Here is a 20,061-nt window from a genome sequence, read left to right as displayed (position 1 = left end):
GGTTTCAATGAACACACATTTCTTGGTAGAATCATGCAGGACTGAAATTTTTGATGTTTTTCTACTCCTCTCATGAGCCCAAACAAGTATCTAAAAGCATGAGTTTGCAACTACTTTACTTTTGGAGAAAATTCAAAACATTCACTATTCAATAGAGCCCAATAGCAAAAATCAGGTTTTGAATGAAGAATCACATTTCTTAGTAAAATCATGCAGGATTGAAATTTTTGATGGTTTTTTACTCCTCTCAACAGCCCAAACAAGTTTCTAAAAGGATGAGTTTGCAACTACTTTACTTTTGGAGAAAATTCAAAACATTCATTATTCAATAGGGCCCAAACTATCAAAAACCAGCGGTTTCAATGAACACACATTTCTTGGTAGAATCATGCAGGACTGAAATTTTTGATGTTTTTCTACTCCTCTCATGAGCCCAAACAAGTCTCTAAAAGCATGAGTTTGCAACTACTTTACTTTTGGAGAAAATTCAAAACATTCATTATTCAATAGAGCCCAATAGCAAAAATCAGGTTTTGAATGAAGAATCACATTTCTTGGTAGAATCATGCAGGATTGAAATTTTTGATGGTTTTTTACTCCTCTCAACAGCCCAAACAAGTTTCTAAAAGGATGAGTTTGCAACTACTTTACTTTTGGAGAAAATTCAAAACATTCATTATTCAATAGGGCCCAAACTATCAAAAACCAGCGGTTTCAATGAACACACATTTCTTGGTAGAATCATGCAGGACTGAAATTTTTGATGTTTTTCTACTCCTCTCATGAGCCCAAACAAGTCTCTAAAAGCATGAGTTTGCAACTACTTTACTATTGGAGAAAATTCAAAACATTCATTATTCAATAGAGCCCAATAGCAAAAATCAGGTTTTGAATGAAGAATCACATTTCTTGGTAGAATCATGCAGGATTGAAATTTTTGATGGTTTTTTACTCCTCTCAACAGCCCAAACAAGTTTCTAAAAGGATGAGTTTGCAACTACTTTACTTTTGGAGAAAATTCAAAACATTCATTATTCAATAGGGCCCAAACTATCAAAAACCATCGGTTTCAATGAACACACATTTCTTGGTAGAATCATGCAGGACTGAAATTTTTGATGTTTTTCTACTCCTCTCATGAGCCCAAACAAGTCTCTAAAAGCATGAGTTTGCAACTACTTTACTTTTGGAGAAAATTCAAAACATTCATTATTCAATAGAGCCCAATAGCAAAAATCAGGTTTTGAATGAAGAATCACATTTCTTGGTAAAATCATGCAGGATTGAAATTTTTGATGGTTTTTTACTCGTCTCAACAGCCCAAACAAGTTTCTAAAAGGATGAGTTTGCAACTACTTTACTTTTGGAGAAAATTCAAAACATTCATTATTCAATAGGGCCCAAACTATCAAAAACCAGCGGTTTCAATGAACACACATTTCTTGGTAGAATCATGCAGGACTGAAATTTTTGATGTTTTTCTACTCCTCTCATGAGCCCAAACAAGTATCTAAAAGCATGAGTTTGCAACTACTTTACTTTTGGAGAAAATTCAAAACATTCACTATTCAATAGAGCCCAATAGCAAAAATCAGGTTTTGAATGAAGAATCACATTTCTTGGTAAAATCATGCAGGATTGAAATTTTTGATGGTTTTTTACTCCTCTCAACAGCCCAAACAAGTTTCTAAAAGGATGAGTTTGCAACTACTTTACTTTTGGAGAAAATTCAAAACATTCATTATTCAATAGGGCCCAAACTATCAAAAACCAGCGGTTTCAATGAACACACATTTCTTGGTAGAATCATGCAGGACTGAAATTTTTGATGTTTTTCTACTCCTCTCATGAGCCCAAACAAGTCTCTAAAAGCATGAGTTTGCAACTACTTTACTTTTGGAGAAAATTCAAAACATTCATTATTCAATAGAGCCCAATAGCAAAAATCAGGTTTTGAATGAAGAATCACATTTCTTGGTAGAATCATGCAGGATTGAAATTTTTGATGGTTTTTTACTCCTCTCAACAGCCCAAACAAGTTTCTAAAAGGATGAGTTTGCAACTACTTTACTTTTGGAGAAAATTCAAAACATTCATTATTCAATAGGGCCCAAACTATCAAAAACCAGCGGTTTCAATGAACACACATTTCTTGGTAGAATCATGCAGGACTGAAATTTTTGATGTTTTTCTACTCCTCTCATGAGCCCAAACAAGTCTCTAAAAGCATGAGTTTGCAACTACTTTACTTTTGGAGAAAATTCAAAACATTCATTATTCAATAGAGCCCAATAGCAAAAATCAGGTTTTGAATGAAGAATCACATTTCTTGGTAGAATCATGCAGGATTGAAATTTTTGATGGTTTTTTACTCCTCTCAACAGCCCAAACAAGTTTCTAAAAGGATGAGTTTGCAACTACTTTACTTTTGGAGAAAATTCAAAACATTCATTATTCAATAGGGCCCAAACTATCAAAAACCAGCGGTTTCAATGAACACACATTTCTTGGTAGAATCATGCAGGACTGAAATTTTTGATGTTTTTCTACTCCTCTCATGAGCCCAAACAAGTCTCTAAAAGCATGAGTTTGCAACTACTTTACTTTTGGAGAAAATTCAAAACATTCACTATTCAATAGAGCCCAATAGCAAAAATCAGGTTTTGAATGAAGAATCACATTTCTTGGTAAAATCATGCAGGATTGAAATTTTTGATGGTTTTTTACTCCTCTCAACAGCCCAAACAAGTTTCTAAAAGGATGAGTTTGCAACTACTTTACTTTTGGAGAAAATTCAAAACATTCATTATTCAATAGGGCCCAAACTATCAAAAACCAGCGGTTTCAATGAACACACATTTCTTGGTAGAATCATGCAGGACTGAAATTTTTGATGTTTTTCTACTCCTCTCATGAGCCCAAACAAGTCTCTAAAAGCATGAGTTTGCAACTACTTTACTTTTGGAGAAAATTCAAAACATTCATTATTCAATAGAGCCCAATAGCAAAAATCAGGTTTTGAATGAAGAATCACATTTCTTGGTAGAATCATGCAGGATTGAAATTTTTGATGGTTTTTTACTCCTCTCAACAGCCCAAACAAGTTTCTAAAAGGATGAGTTTGCAACTACTTTACTTTTGGAGAAAATTCAAAACATTCATTATTCAATAGGGCCCAAACTATCAAAAACCAGCGGTTTCAATGAACACACATTTCTTGGTAGAATCATGCAGGACTGAAATTTTTGATGTTTTTCTACTCCTCTCATGAGCCCAAACAAGTCTCTAAAAGCATGAGTTTGCAACTACTTTACTTTTGGAGAAAATTCAAAACATTCATTATTCAATAGAGCCCAATAGCAAAAATCAGGTTTTGAATGAAGAATCACATTTCTTGGTAGAATCATGCAGGATTGAAATTTTTGATGGTTTTTTACTCCTCTCAACAGCCCAAACAAGTTTCTAAAAGGATGAGTTTGCAACTACTTTACTTTTGGAGAAAATTCAAAACATTCATTATTCAATAGGGCCCAAACTATCAAAAACCAGCGGTTTCAATGAACACACATTTCTTGGTAGAATCATGCAGGACTGAAATTTTTGATGTTTTTCTACTCCTCTCATGAGCCCAAACAAGTCTCTAAAAGCATGAGTTTGCAACTACTTTACTTTTGGAGAAAATTCAAAACATTCACTATTCAATAGAGCCCAATAGCAAAAATCAGGTTTTGAATGAAGAATCACATTTCTTGGTAAAATCATGCAGGATTGAAATTTTTGATGGTTTTTTACTCCTCTCAACAGCCCAAACAAGTTTCTAAAAGGATGTTTGCAACTACTTTACTTTTGGAGAAAATTCAAAACATTCATTATTCAATAGGGCCCAAACTATCAAAAACCAGCGGTTTCAATGAACACACATTTCTTGGTAGAATCATGCAGGACTGAAATTTTTGATGTTTTTCTACTCCTCTCATGAGCCCAAACAAGTCTCTAAAAGCATGAGTTTGCAACTACTTTACTTTTGGAGAAAATTCAAAACATTCATTATTCAATAGAGCCCAATAGCAAAAATCAGGTTTTGAATGAAGAATCACATTTCTTGGTAGAATCATGCAGGATTGAAATTTTTGATGGTTTTTTACTCCTCTCAACAGCCCAAACAAGTTTCTAAAAGGATGAGTTTGCAACTACTTTACTTTTGGAGAAAATTCAAAACATTCATTATTCAATAGGGCCCAAACTATCAAAAACCAGCGGTTTCAATGAACACACATTTCTTGGTAGAATCACGCAGGACTGAAATTTTTGATGTTTTTCTACTCCTCTCATGAGCCCAAACAAGTCTCTAAAAGCATGAGTTTGCAACTACTTTACTTTTGGAGAAAATTCAAAACATTCATTATTCAATAGAGCCCAATAGCAAAAATCAGGTTTTGAATGAAGAATCACATTTCTTGGTAGAATCATGCAGGATTGAAATTTTTGATGGTTTTTTACTCCTCTCAACAGCCCAAACAAGTTTCTAAAAGGATGAGTTTGCAACTACTTTACTTTTGGAGAAAATTCAAAACATTCATTATTCAAAAGGGCCCAAACTATCAAAAACCATCGGTTTCAATGAACACACATTTCTTGGTAGAATCATGCAGGACTGAAATTTTTGATGTTTTTCTACTCCTCTCATGAGCCCAAACAAGTCTCTAAAAGCATGAGTTTGCAACTACTTTACTTTTGGAGAAAATTCAAAACATTCATTATTCAATAGAGCCCAATAGCAAAAATCAGGTTTTGAATGAAGAATCACATTTCTTGGTAAAATCATGCAGGATTGAAATTTTTGATGGTTTTTTACTCCTCTCAACAGCCCAAACAAGTTTCTAAAAGGATGAGTTTGCAACTACTTTACTTTTGGAGAAAATTCAAAACATTCATTATTCAATAGGGCCCAAACTATCAAAAACCAGCGTTTTCAATGAACACACATTTCTTGGTAGAATCATGCAGGACTGAAATTTTTGATGTTTTTCTACTCCTCTCATGAGCCCAAACAAGTATCTAAAAGCATGAGTTTGCAACTACTTTACTTTTGGAGAAAATTCAAAACATTCACTATTCAATAGAGCCCAATAGCAAAAATCAGGTTTTGAATGAAGAATCACATTTCTTAGTAAAATCATGCAGGATTGAAATTTTTGATGGTTTTTTACTCCTCTCAAGAGCCCAAACAAGTTTCTAAAAGGATGAGTTTGCAACTACTTTACTTTTGGAGAAAATTCAAAACATTCATTATTCAATAGGGCCCAAACTATCAAAAACCAGCGGTTTGAATGAACACACATTTCTTGGTAGAATCATGCAGGACTGAAATTTTTGATGTTTTTCTACTCCTCTCATGAGCCCAAACAAGTCTCTAAAAGCATGAGTTTGCAACTACTTTACTTTTGGAGAAAATTCAAAACATTCATTATTCAATAGAGCCCAATAGCAAAAATCAGGTTTTGAATGAAGAATCACATTTCTTGGTAGAATCATGCAGGATTGAAATTTTTGATGGTTTTTTACTCCTCTCAACAGCCCAAACAAGTTTCTAAAAGGATGAGTTTGCAACTACTTTACTTTTGGAGAAAATTCAAAACATTCATTATTCAATAGGGCCCAAACTATCAAAAACCAGCGGTTTCAATGAACACACATTTTTTGGTAGAATCATGCAGGACTGAAATTTTTGATGTTTTTCTACTCCTCTCATGAGCCCAAACAAGTCTCTAAAAGCATGAGTTTGCAACTACTTTACTTTTGGAGAAAATTCAAAACATTCATTATTCAATAGAGCCCAATAGCAAAAATCAGGTTTTGAATGAAGAATCACATTTCTTGGTAGAATCATGCAGGATTGAAATTTTTGATGGTTTTTTACTCCTCTCAACAGCCCAAACAAGTTTCTAAAAGGATGAGTTTGCAACTACTTTACTTTTGGAGAAAATTCAAAACATTCATTATTCAAAAGGGCCCAAACTATCAAAAACCATCAGTTTCAATGAACACACATTTCTTGGTAGAATCATGCAGGACTGAAATTTTTGATGTTTTTCTACTCCTCTCATGAGCCCAAACAAGTCTCTAAAAGCATGAGTTTGCAACTACTTTACTTTTGGAGAAAATTCAAAACATTCATTATTCAATAGAGCCCAATAGCAAAAATCAGGTTTTGAATGAAGAATCACATTTCTTGGTAAAATCATGCAGGATTGAAATTTTTGATGGTTTTTTACTCCTCTCAACAGCCCAAACAAGTTTCTAAAAGGATGAGTTTGCAACTACTTTACTTTTGGAGAAAATTCAAAACATTCATTATTCAATAGGGCCCAAACTATCAAAAACCAGCGGTTTCAATGAACACACATTTCTTGGTAGAATCATGCAGGACTGAAATTTTTGATGTTTTTCTACTCCTCTCATGAGCCCAAACAAGTATCTAAAAGCATGAGTTTGCAACTACTTTACTTTTGGAGAAAATTCAAAACATTCACTATTCAATAGAGCCCAATAGCAAAAATCAGGTTTTGAATGAAGAATCACATTTCTTAGTAAAATCATGCAGGATTGAAATTTTTGATGGTTTTTTACTCCTCTCAACAGCCCAAACAAGTTTCTAAAAGGATGAGTTTGCAACTACTTTACTTTTGGAGAAAATTCAAAACATTCATTATTCAATAGGGCCCAAACTATCAAAAACCAGCGGTTTGAATGAACACACATTTCTTGGTAGAATCATGCAGGACTGAAATTTTTGATGTTTTTCTAATCCTCTCATGAGCCCAAACAAGTCTCTAAAAGCATGAGTTTGCAACTACTTTACTTTTGGAGAAAATTCAAAACATTCATTATTCAATAGAGCCCAATAGCAAAAATCAGGTTTTGAATGAAGAATCACATTTCTTGGTAGAATCATGCAGGATTGAAATTTTTGATGGTTTTTTACTCCTCTCAACAGCCCAAACAAGTTTCTAAAAGGATGAGTTTGCAACTACTTTACTTTTGGAGAAAATTCAAAACATTCATTATTCAATAGGGCCCAAACTATCAAAAACCAGCGGTTTCAATGAACACACATTTCTTGGTAGAATCATGCAGGACTGAAATTTTTGATGTTTTTCTACTCCTCTCATGAGCCCAAACAAGTCTCTAAAAGCATGAGTTTGCAACTACTTTACTTTTGGAGAAAATTCAAAACATTCATTATTCAATAGAGCCCAATAGCAAAAATCAGGTTTTGAATGAAGAATCACATTTCTTGGTAGAATCATGCAGGATTGAAATTTTTGATGGTTTTTTACTCCTCTCAACAGCCCAAACAAGTTTCTAAAAGGATGAGTTTGCAACTACTTTACTTTTGGAGAAAATTCAAAACATTCATTATTCAATAGGGCCCAAACTATCAAAAACCATCGGTTTCAATGAACACACATTTCTTGGTAGAATCATGCAGGACTGAAATTTTTGATGTTTTTCTACTCCTCTCATGAGCCCAAACAAGTCTCTAAAAGCATGAGTTTGCAACTACTTTACTTTTGGAGAAAATTCAAAACATTCATTATTCAATAGAGCCCAATAGCAAAAATCAGGTTTTGAATGAAGAATCACATTTCTTGGTAGAATCATGCAGGATTGAAATTTTTGATGGTTTTTTACTCCTCTCAACAGCCCAAACAAGTTTCTAAAAGGATGAGTTTGCAACTACTTTACTTTTGGAGAAAATTCAAAACATTCATTATTCAATAGGGCCCAAACTATCAAAAACCAGCGGTTTCAATGAACACACATTTCTTGGTAGAATCATGCAGGACTGAAATTTTTGATGTTTTTCTACTCCTCTCATGAGCCCAAACAAGTCTCTAAAAGCATGAGTTTGCAACTACTTTACTTTTGGAGAAAATTCAAAACATTCACTATTCAATAGAGCCCAATAGCAAAAATCAGGTTTTGAATGAAGAATCACATTTCTTGGTAAAATCATGCAGGATTGAAATTTTTGATGGTTTTTTACTCCTCTCAACAGCCCAAACAAGTTTCTAAAAGGATGTTTGCAACTACTTTACTTTTGGAGAAAATTCAAAACATTCATTATTCAATAGGGCCCAAACTATCAAAAACCAGCGGTTTCAATGAACACACATTTCTTGGTAGAATCATGCAGGACTGAAATTTTTGATGTTTTTCTACTCCTCTCATGAGCCCAAACAAGTCTCTAAAAGCATGAGTTTGCAACTACTTTACTTTTGGAGAAAATTCAAAACATTCATTATTCAATAGAGCCCAATAGCAAAAATCAGGTTTTGAATGAAGAATCACATTTCTTGGTAGAATCATGCAGGATTGAAATTTTTGATGGTTTTTTACTCCTCTCAACAGCCCAAACAAGTTTCTAAAAGGATGAGTTTGCAACTACTTTACTTTTGGAGAAAATTCAAAACATTCATTATTCAATAGGGCCCAAACTATCAAAAACCAGCGGTTTCAATGAACACACATTTCTTGGTAGAATCATGCAGGACTGAAATTTTTGATGTTTTTCTACTCCTCTCATGAGCCCAAACAAGTCTCTAAAAGCATGAGTTTGCAACTACTTTACTTTTGGAGAAAATTCAAAACATTCATTATTCAATAGAGCCCAATAGCAAAAATCAGGTTTTGAATGAAGAATCACATTTCTTGGTAGAATCATGCAGGATTGAAATTTTTGATGGTTTTTTACTCCTCTCAACAGCCCAAACAAGTTTCTAAAAGGATGAGTTTGCAACTACTTTACTTTTGGAGAAAATTCAAAACATTCATTATTCAAAAGGGCCCAAACTATCAAAAACCATCGGTTTCAATGAACACACATTTCTTGGTAGAATCATGCAGGACTGAAATTTTTGATGTTTTTCTACTCCTCTCATGAGCCCAAACAAGTCTCTAAAAGCATGAGTTTGCAACTACTTTACTTTTGGAGAAAATTCAAAACATTCATTATTCAATAGAGCCCAATAGCAAAAATCAGGTTTTGAATGAAGAATCACATTTCTTGGTAAAATCATGCAGGATTGAAATTTTTGATGGTTTTTTACTCCTCTCAACAGCCCAAACAAGTTTCTAAAAGGATGAGTTTGCAACTACTTTACTTTTGGAGAAAATTCAAAACATTCATTATTCAATAGGGCCCAAACTATCAAAAACCAGCGTTTTCAATGAACACACATTTCTTGGTAGAATCATGCAGGACTGAAATTTTTGATGTTTTTCTACTCCTCTCATGAGCCCAAACAAGTATCTAAAAGCATGAGTTTGCAACTACTTTACTTTTGGAGAAAATTCAAAACATTCATTATTCAATAGAGCCCAATAGCAAAAATCAGGTTTTGAATGAAGAATCACATTTCTTAGTAAAATCATGCAGGATTGAAATTTTTGATGGTTTTTTACTCCTCTCAAGAGCCCAAACAAGTTTCTAAAAGGATGAGTTTGCAACTACTTTACTTTTGGAGAAAATTCAAAACATTCATTATTCAATAGGGCCCAAACTATCAAAAACCAGCGGTTTGAATGAACACACATTTCTTGGTAGAATCATGCAGGACTGAAATTTTTGATGTTTTTCTACTCCTCTCATGAGCCCAAACAAGTCTCTAAAAGCATGAGTTTGCAACTACTTTACTTTTGGAGAAAATTCAAAACATTCATTATTCAATAGAGCCCAATAGCAAAAATCAGGTTTTGAATGAAGAATCACATTTCTTGGTAGAATCATGCAGGATTGAAATTTTTGATGGTTTTTTACTCCTCTCAACAGCCCAAACAAGTTTCTAAAAGGATGAGTTTGCAACTACTTTACTTTTGGAGAAAATTCAAAACATTCATTATTCAATAGGGCCCAAACTATCAAAAACCAGCGGTTTCAATGAACACACATTTTTTGGTAGAATCATGCAGGACTGAAATTTTTGATGTTTTTCTACTCCTCTCATGAGCCCAAACAAGTCTCTAAAAGCATGAGTTTGCAACTACTTTACTTTTGGAGAAAATTCAAAACATTCATTATTCAATAGAGCCCAATAGCAAAAATCAGGTTTTGAATGAAGAATCACATTTCTTGGTAGAATCATGCAGGATTGAAATTTTTGATGGTTTTTTACTCCTCTCAACAGCCCAAACAAGTTTCTAAAAGGATGAGTTTGCAACTACTTTACTTTTGGAGAAAATTCAAAACATTCATTATTCAAAAGGGCCCAAACTATCAAAAACCATCGGTTTCAATGAACACACATTTCTTGGTAGAATCATGCAGGACTGAAATTTTTGATGTTTTTCTACTCCTCTCATGAGCCCAAACAAGTCTCTAAAAGCATGAGTTTGCAACTACTTTACTTTTGGAGAAAATTCAAAACATTCATTATTCAATAGAGCCCAATAGCAAAAATCAGGTTTTGAATGAAGAATCACATTTCTTGGTAAAATCATGCAGGATTGAAATTTTTGATGGTTTTTTACTCCTCTCAACAGCCCAAACAAGTTTCTAAAAGGATGAGTTTGCAACTACTTTACTTTTGGAGAAAATTCAAAACATTCATTATTCAATAGGGCCCAAACTATCAAAAACCAGCGGTTTCAATGAACACACATTTCTTGGTAGAATCATGCAGGACTGAAATTTTTGATGTTTTTCTACTCCTCTCATGAGCCCAAACAAGTATCTAAAAGCATGAGTTTGCAACTACTTTACTTTTGGAGAAAATTCAAAACATTCACTATTCAATAGAGCCCAATAGCAAAAATCAGGTTTTGAATGAAGAATCACATTTCTTAGTAAAATCATGCAGGATTGAAATTTTTGATGGTTTTTTACTCCTCTCAACAGCCCAAACAAGTTTCTAAAAGGATGAGTTTGCAACTACTTTACTTTTGGAGAAAATTCAAAACATTCATTATTCAATAGGGCCCAAACTATCAAAAACCAGCGGTTTGAATGAACACACATTTCTTGGTAGAATCATGCAGGACTGAAATTTTTGATGTTTTTCTACTCCTCTCATGAGCCCAAACAAGTCTCTAAAAGCATGAGTTTGCAACTACTTTACTTTTGGAGAAAATTCAAAACATTCATTATTCAATAGAGCCCAATAGCAAAAATCAGGTTTTGAATGAAGAATCACATTTCTTGGTAGAATCATGCAGGATTGAAATTTTTGATGGTTTTTTACTCCTCTCAACAGCCCAAACAAGTTTCTAAAAGGATGAGTTTGCAACTACTTTACTTTTGGAGAAAATTCAAAACATTCATTATTCAATAGGGCCCAAACTATCAAAAACCAGCGGTTTCAATGAACACACATTTCTTGGTAGAATCATGCAGGACTGAAATTTTTGATGTTTTTCTACTCCTCTCATGAGCCCAAACAAGTCTCTAAAAGCATGAGTTTGCAACTACTTTACTTTTGGAGAAAATTCAAAACATTCATTATTCAATAGAGCCCAATAGCAAAAATCAGGTTTTGAATGAAGAATCACATTTCTTGGTAGAATCATGCAGGATTGAAATTTTTGATGGTTTTTTACTCCTCTCAACAGCCCAAACAAGTTTCTAAAAGGATGAGTTTGCAACTACTTTACTTTTGGAGAAAATTCAAAACATTCATTATTCAATAGGGCCCAAACTATCAAAAACCAGCGGTTTCAATGAACACACATTTCTTGGTAGAATCATGCAGGACTGAAATTTTTGATGTTTTTCTACTCCTCTCATGAGCCCAAACAAGTCTCTAAAAGCATGAGTTTGCAACTACTTTACTTTTGGAGAAAATTCAAAACATTCATTATTCAATAGAGCCCAATAGCAAAAATCAGGTTTTGAATGAAGAATCACATTTCTTGGTAAAATCATGCAGGATTGAAATTTTTGATGGTTTTTTACTCGTCTCAACAGCCCAAACAAGTTTCTAAAAGGATGAGTTTGCAACTACTTTACTTTTGGAGAAAATTCAAAACATTCATTATTCAATAGGGCCCAAACTATCAAAAACCAGCGGTTTCAATGAACACACATTTCTTGGTAGAATCATGCAGGACTGAAATTTTTGATGTTTTTCTACTCCTCTCATGAGCCCAAACAAGTATCTAAAAGCATGAGTTTGCAACTACTTTACTTTTGGAGAAAATTCAAAACATTCACTATTCAATAGAGCCCAATAGCAAAAATCAGGTTTTGAATGAAGAATCACATTTCTTGGTAAAATCATGCAGGATTGAAATTTTTGATGGTTTTTTACTCCTCTCAACAGCCCAAACAAGTTTCTAAAAGGATGAGTTTGCAACTACTTTACTTTTGGAGAAAATTCAAAACATTCATTATTCAATAGGGCCCAAACTATCAAAAACCAGCGGTTTCAATGAACACACATTTCTTGGTAGAATCATGCAGGACTGAAATTTTTGATGTTTTTCTACTCCTCTCATGAGCCCAAACAAGTCTCTAAAAGCATGAGTTTGCAACTACTTTACTTTTGGAGAAAATTCAAAACATTCATTATTCAATAGAGCCCAATAGCAAAAATCAGGTTTTGAATGAAGAATCACATTTCTTGGTAGAATCATGCAGGATTGAAATTTTTGATGGTTTTTTACTCCTCTCAACAGCCCAAACAAGTTTCTAAAAGGATGAGTTTGCAACTACTTTACTTTTGGAGAAAATTCAAAACATTCATTATTCAATAGGGCCCAAACTATCAAAAACCAGCGGTTTCAATGAACACACATTTCTTGGTAGAATCATGCAGGACTGAAATTTTTGATGTTTTTCTACTCCTCTCATGAGCCCAAACAAGTCTCTAAAAGCATGAGTTTGCAACTACTTTACTTTTGGAGAAAATTCAAAACATTCATTATTCAATAGAGCCCAATAGCAAAAATCAGGTTTTGAATGAAGAATCACATTTGTTGGTAGAATCATGCAGGATTGAAATTTTTGATGGTTTTTTACTCCTCTCAACAGCCCAAACAAGTTTCTAAAAGGATGAGTTTGCAACTACTTTACTTTTGGAGAAAATTCAAAACATTCATTATTCAATAGGGCCCAAACTATCAAAAACCAGCGGTTTCAATGAACACACATTTCTTGGTAGAATCATGCAGGACTGAAATTTTTGATGTTTTTCTACTCCTCTCATGAGCCCAAACAAGTCTCTAAAAGCATGAGTTTGCAACTACTTTACTTTTGGAGAAAATTCAAAACATTCACTATTCAATAGAGCCCAATAGCAAAAATCAGGTTTTGAATGAAGAATCACATTTCTTAGTAAAATCATGCAGGATTGAAATTTTTGATGGTTTTTTACTCCTCTCAACAGCCCAAACAAGTTTCTAAAAGGATGAGTTTGCAACTACTTTACTTTTGGAGAAAATTCAAAACATTCATTATTCAATAGGGCCCAAACTATCAAAAACCAGCGGTTTGAATGAACACACATTTCTTGGTAGAATCATGCAGGACTGAAATTTTTGATGTTTTTCTAATCCTCTCATGAGCCCAAACAAGTCTCTAAAAGCATGAGTTTGCAACTACTTTACTTTTGGAGAAAATTCAAAACATTCATTATTCAATAGAGCCCAATAGCAAAAATCAGGTTTTGAATGAAGAATCACATTTCTTGGTAGAATCATGCAGGATTGAAATTTTTGATGGTTTTTTACTCCTCTCAACAGCCCAAACAAGTTTCTAAAAGGATGAGTTTGCAACTACTTTACTTTTGGAGAAAATTCAAAACATTCATTATTCAATAGGGCCCAAACTATCAAAAACCAGCGGTTTCAATGAACACACATTTCTTGGTAGAATCATGCAGGACTGAAATTTTTGATGTTTTTCTACTCCTCTCATGAGCCCAAACAAGTCTCTAAAAGCATGAGTTTGCAACTACTTTACTTTTGGAGAAAATTCAAAACATTCATTATTCAATAGAGCCCAATAGCAAAAATCAGGTTTTGAATGAAGAATCACATTTCTTGGTAGAATCATGCAGGATTGAAATTTTTGATGGTTTTTTACTCCTCTCAACAGCCCAAACAAGTTTCTAAAAGGATGAGTTTGCAACTACTTTACTTTTGGAGAAAATTCAAAACATTCATTATTCAATAGGGCCCAAACTATCAAAAACCATCGGTTTCAATGAACACACATTTCTTGGTAGAATCATGCAGGACTGAAATTTTTGATGTTTTTCTACTCCTCTCATGAGCCCAAACAAGTCTCTAAAAGCATGAGTTTGCAACTACTTTACTTTTGGAGAAAATTCAAAACATTCATTATTCAATAGAGCCCAATAGCAAAAATCAGGTTTTGAATGAAGAATCACATTTCTTGGTAGAATCATGCAGGATTGAAATTTTTGATGGTTTTTTACTCCTCTCAACAGCCCAAACAAGTTTCTAAAAGGATGAGTTTGCAACTACTTTACTTTTGGAGAAAATTCAAAACATTCATTATTCAATAGGGCCCAAACTATCAAAAACCAGCGGTTTCAATGAACACACATTTCTTGGTAGAATCATGCAGGACTGAAATTTTTGATGTTTTTCTACTCCTCTCATGAGCCCAAACAAGTCTCTAAAAGCATGAGTTTGCAACTACTTTACTTTTGGAGAAAATTCAAAACATTCACTATTCAATAGAGCCCAATAGCAAAAATCAGGTTTTGAATGAAGAATCACATTTCTTGGTAAAATCATGCAGGATTGAAATTTTTGATGGTTTTTTACTCCTCTCAACAGCCCAAACAAGTTTCTAAAAGGATGTTTGCAACTACTTTACTTTTGGAGAAAATTCAAAACATTCATTATTCAATAGGGCCCAAACTATCAAAAACCAGCGGTTTCAATGAACACACATTTCTTGGTAGAATCATGCAGGACTGAAATTTTTGATGTTTTTCTACTCCTCTCATGAGCCCAAACAAGTCTCTAAAAGCATGAGTTTGCAACTACTTTACTTTTGGAGAAAATTCAAAACATTCATTATTCAATAGAGCCCAATAGCAAAAATCAGGTTTTGAATGAAGAATCACATTTCTTGGTAGAATCATGCAGGATTGAAATTTTTGATGGTTTTTTACTCCTCTCAACAGCCCAAACAAGTTTCTAAAAGGATGAGTTTGCAACTACTTTACTTTTGGAGAAAATTCAAAACATTCATTATTCAATAGGGCCCAAACTATCAAAAACCAGCGGTTTCAATGAACACACATTTCTTGGTAGAATCATGCAGGACTGAAATTTTTGATGTTTTTCTACTCCTCTCATGAGCCCAAACAAGTCTCTAAAAGCATGAGTTTGCAACTACTTTACTTTTGGAGAAAATTCAAAACATTCATTATTCAATAGAGCCCAATAGCAAAAATCAGGTTTTGAATGAAGAATCACATTTCTTGGTAGAATCATGCAGGATTGAAATTTTTGATGGTTTTTTACTCCTCTCAACAGCCCAAACAAGTTTCTAAAAGGATGAGTTTGCAACTACTTTACTTTTGGAGAAAATTCAAAACATTCATTATTCAAAAGGGCCCAAACTATCAAAAACCATCGGTTTCAATGAACACACATTTCTTGGTAGAATCATGCAGGACTGAAATTTTTGATGTTTTTCTACTCCTCTCATGAGCCCAAACAAGTCTCTAAAAGCATGAGTTTGCAACTACTTTACTTTTGGAGAAAATTCAAAACATTCATTATTCAATAGAGCCCAATAGCAAAAATCAGGTTTTGAATGAAGAATCACATTTCTTGGTAAAATCATGCAGGATTGAAATTTTTGATGGTTTTTTACTCCTCTCAACAGCCCAAACAAGTTTCTAAAAGGATGAGTTTGCAACTACTTTACTTTTGGAGAAAATTCAAAACATTCATTATTCAATAGGGCCCAAACTATCAAAAACCAGCGTTTTCAATGAACACACATTTCTTGGTAGAATCATGCAGGACTGAAATTTTTGATGTTTTTCTACTCCTCTCATGAGCCCAAACAAGTATCTAAAAGCATGAGTTTGCAACTACTTTACTTTTGGAGAAAATTCAAAACATTCACTATTCAATAGAGCCCAATAGCAAAAATCAGGTTTTGAATGAAGAATCACATTTCTTAGTAAAATCATGCAGGATTGAAATTTTTGATGGTTTTTTACTCCTCTCAAGAGCCCAAACAAGTTTCTAAAAGGATGAGTTTGCAACTACTTTACTTTTGGAGAAAATTCAAAACATTCATTATTCAATAGGGCCCAAACTATCAAAAACCAGCGGTTTGAATGAACACACATTTCTTGGTAGAATCATGCAGGACTGAAATTTTTGATGTTTTTCTACTCCTCTCATGAGCCCAAACAAGTCTCTAAAAGCATGAGTTTGCAACTACTTTACTTTTGGAGAAAATTCAAAACATTCATTATTCAATAGAGCCCAATAGCAAAAATCAGGTTTTGAATGAAGAATCACATTTCTTGGTAGAATCATGCAGGATTGAAATTTTTGATGGTTTTTTACTCCTCTCAACAGCCCAAACAAGTTTCTAAAAGGATGAGTTTGCAACTACTTTACTTTTGGAGAAAATTCAAAACATTCATTATTCAATAGGGCCCAAACTATCAAAAACCAGCGGTTTCAATGAACACACATTTTTTGGTAGAATCATGCAGGACTGAAATTTTTGATGTTTTTCTACTCCTCTCATGAGCCCAAACAAGTCTCTAAAAGCATGAGTTTGCAACTACTTTACTTTTGGAGAAAATTCAAAACATTCATTATTCAATAGAGCCCAATAGCAAAAATCAGGTTTTGAATGAAGAATCACATTTCTTGGTAGAATCATGCAGGATTGAAATTTTTGATGGTTTTTTACTCCTCTCAACAGCCCAAACAAGTTTCTAAAAGGATGAGTTTGCAACTACTTTACTTTTGGAGAAAATTCAAAACATTCATTATTCAAAAGGGCCCAAACTATCAAAAACCATCGGTTTCAATGAACACACATTTCTTGGTAGAATCATGCAGGACTGAAATTTTTGATGTTTTTCTACTCCTCTCATGAGCCCAAACAAGTCTCTAAAAGCATGAGTTTGCAACTACTTTACTTTTGGAGAAAATTCAAAACATTCATTATTCAATAGAGCCCAATAGCAAAAATCAGGTTTTGAATGAAGAATCACATTTCTTGGTAAAATCATGCAGGATTGAAATTTTTGATGGTTTTTTACTCCTCTCAACAGCCCAAACAAGTTTCTAAAAGGATGAGTTTGCAACTACTTTACTTTTGGAGAAAATTCAAAACATTCATTATTCAATAGGGCCCAAACTATCAAAAACCAGCGGTTTCAATGAACACACATTTCTTGGTAGAATCATGCAGGACTGAAATTTTTGATGTTTTTCTACTCCTCTCATGAGCCCAAACAAGTATCTAAAAGCATGAGTTTGCAACTACTTTACTTTTGGAGAAAATTCAAAACATTCACTATTCAATAGAGCCCAATAGCAAAAATCAGGTTTTGAATGAAGAATCACATTTCTTAGTAAAATCATGCAGGATTGAAATTTTTGATGGTTTTTTACTCCTCTCAACAGCCCAAACAAGTTTCTAAAAGGATGAGTTTGCAACTACTTTACTTTTGGAGAAAATTCAAAACATTCATTATTCAATAGGGCCCAAACTATCAAAAACCAGCGGTTTGAATGAACACACATTTCTTGGTAGAATCATGCAGGACTGAAATTTTTGATGTTTTTCTACTCCTCTCATGAGCCCAAACAAGTCTCTAAAAGCATGAGTTTGCAACTACTTTACTTTTGGAGAAAATTCAAAACATTCATTATTCAATAGAGCCCAATAGCAAAAATCAGGTTTTGAATGAAGAATCACATTTCTTGGTAGAATCATGCAGGATTGAAATTTTTGATGGTTTTTTACTCCTCTCAACAGCCCAAACAAGTTTCTAAAAGGATGAGTTTGCAACTACTTTACTTTTGGAGAAAATTCAAAACATTCATTATTCAATAGGGCCCAAACTATCAAAAACCAGCGGTTTCAATGAACACACATTTCTTGGTAGAATCATGCAGGACTGAAATTTTTGATGTTTTTCTACTCCTCTCATGAGCCCAAACAAGTCTCTAAAAGCATGAGTTTGCAACTACTTTACTTTTGGAGAAAATTCAAAACATTCATTATTCAATAGAGCCCAATAGCAAAAATCAGGTTTTGAATGAAGAATCACATTTCTTGGTAGAATCATGCAGGATTGAAATTTTTGATGGTTTTTTACTCCTCTCAACAGCCCAAACAAGTTTCTAAAAGGATGAGTTTGCAACTACTTTACTTTTGGAGAAAATTCAAAACATTCATTATTCAATAGGGCCCAAACTATCAAAAACCATCGGTTTCAATGAACACACATTTCTTGGTAGAATCATGCAGGACTGAAATTTTTGATGTTTTTCTACTCCTCTCATGAGCCCAAACAAGTCTCTAAAAGCATGAGTTTGCAACTACTTTACTTTTGGAGAAAATTCAAAACATTCATTATTCAATAGAGCCCAATAGCAAAAATCAGGTTTTGAATGAAGAATCACATTTCTTGGTAAAATCATGCAGGATTGAAATTTTTGATGGTTTTTTACTCGTCTCAACAGCCCAAACAAGTTTCTAAAAGGATGAGTTTGCAACTACTTTACTTTTGGAGAAAATTCAAAACATTCATTATTCAATAGGGCCCAAACTATCAAAAACCAGCGGTTTCAATGAACACACATTTCTTGGTAGAATCATGCAGGACTGAAATTTTTGATGTTTTTCTACTCCTCTCATGAGCCCAAACAAGTATCTAAAAGCATGAGTTTGCAACTACTTTACTTTTGGAGAAAATTCAAAACATTCACTATTCAATAGAGCCCAATAGCAAAAATCAGGTTTTGAATGAAGAATCACATTTCTTGGTAAAATCATGCAGGATTGAAATTTTTGATGGTTTTTTACTCCTCTCAACAGCCCAAACAAGTTTCTAAAAGGATGAGTTTGCAACTACTTTACTTTTGGAGAAAATTCAAAACATTCATTATTCAATAGGGCCCAAACTATCAAAAACCAGCGGTTTCAATGAACACACATTTCTTGGTAGAATCATGCAGGACTGAAATTTTTGATGTTTTTCTACTCCTCTCATGAGCCCAAACAAGTCTCTAAAAGCATGAGTTTGCAACTACTTTACTTTTGGAGAAAATTCAAAACATTCATTATTCAATAGAGCCCAATAGCAAAAATCAGGTTTTGAATGAAGAATCACATTTCTTGGTAGAATCATGCAGGATTGAAATTTTTGATGGTTTTTTACTCCTCTCAACAGCCCAAACAAGTTTCTAAAAGGATGAGTTTGCAACTACTTTACTTTTGGAGAAAATTCAAAACATTCATTATTCAATAGGGCCCAAACTATCAAAAACCAGCGGTTTCAATGAACACACATTTCTTGGTAGAATCATGCAGGACTGAAATTTTTGATGTTTTTCTACTCCTCTCATGAGCCCAAACAAGTCTCTAAAAGCATGAGTTTGCAACTACTTTACTTTTGGAGAAAATTCAAAACATTCATTATTCAATAGAGCCCAATAGCAAAAATCAGGTTTTGAATGAAGAATCACATTTCTTGGTAGAATCATGCAGGATTGAAATTTTTGATGGTTTTTTACTCCTCTCAACAGCCCAAACAAGTTTCTAAAAGGATGAGTTTGCAACTACTTTACTTTTGGAGAAAATTCAAAACATTCATTATTCAATAGGGCCCAAACTATCAAAAACCAGCGGTTTCAATGAACACACATTTCTTGGTAGAATCATGCAGGACTGAAATTTTTGATGTTTTTCTACTCCTCTCATGAGCCCAAACAAGTCTCTAAAAGCATGAGTTTGCAACTACTTTACTTTTGGAGAAAATTCAAAACATTCACTATTCAATAGAGCCCAATAGCAAAAATCAGGTTTTGAATGAA

The sequence above is a fragment of the Dendrobates tinctorius genome, unplaced genomic scaffold, assembly GCF_039654945.1.
Source record: "Dendrobates tinctorius isolate UK_male_01 unplaced genomic scaffold, ASM3965494v1 ptg000045l, whole genome shotgun sequence".
Classification (NCBI taxonomy): Eukaryota; Metazoa; Chordata; class Amphibia; order Anura; family Dendrobatidae; genus Dendrobates; species Dendrobates tinctorius.
The sequence above is the reverse complement of the archived record's forward strand: the minus strand, read 5'-3'. Positions refer to the sequence as shown.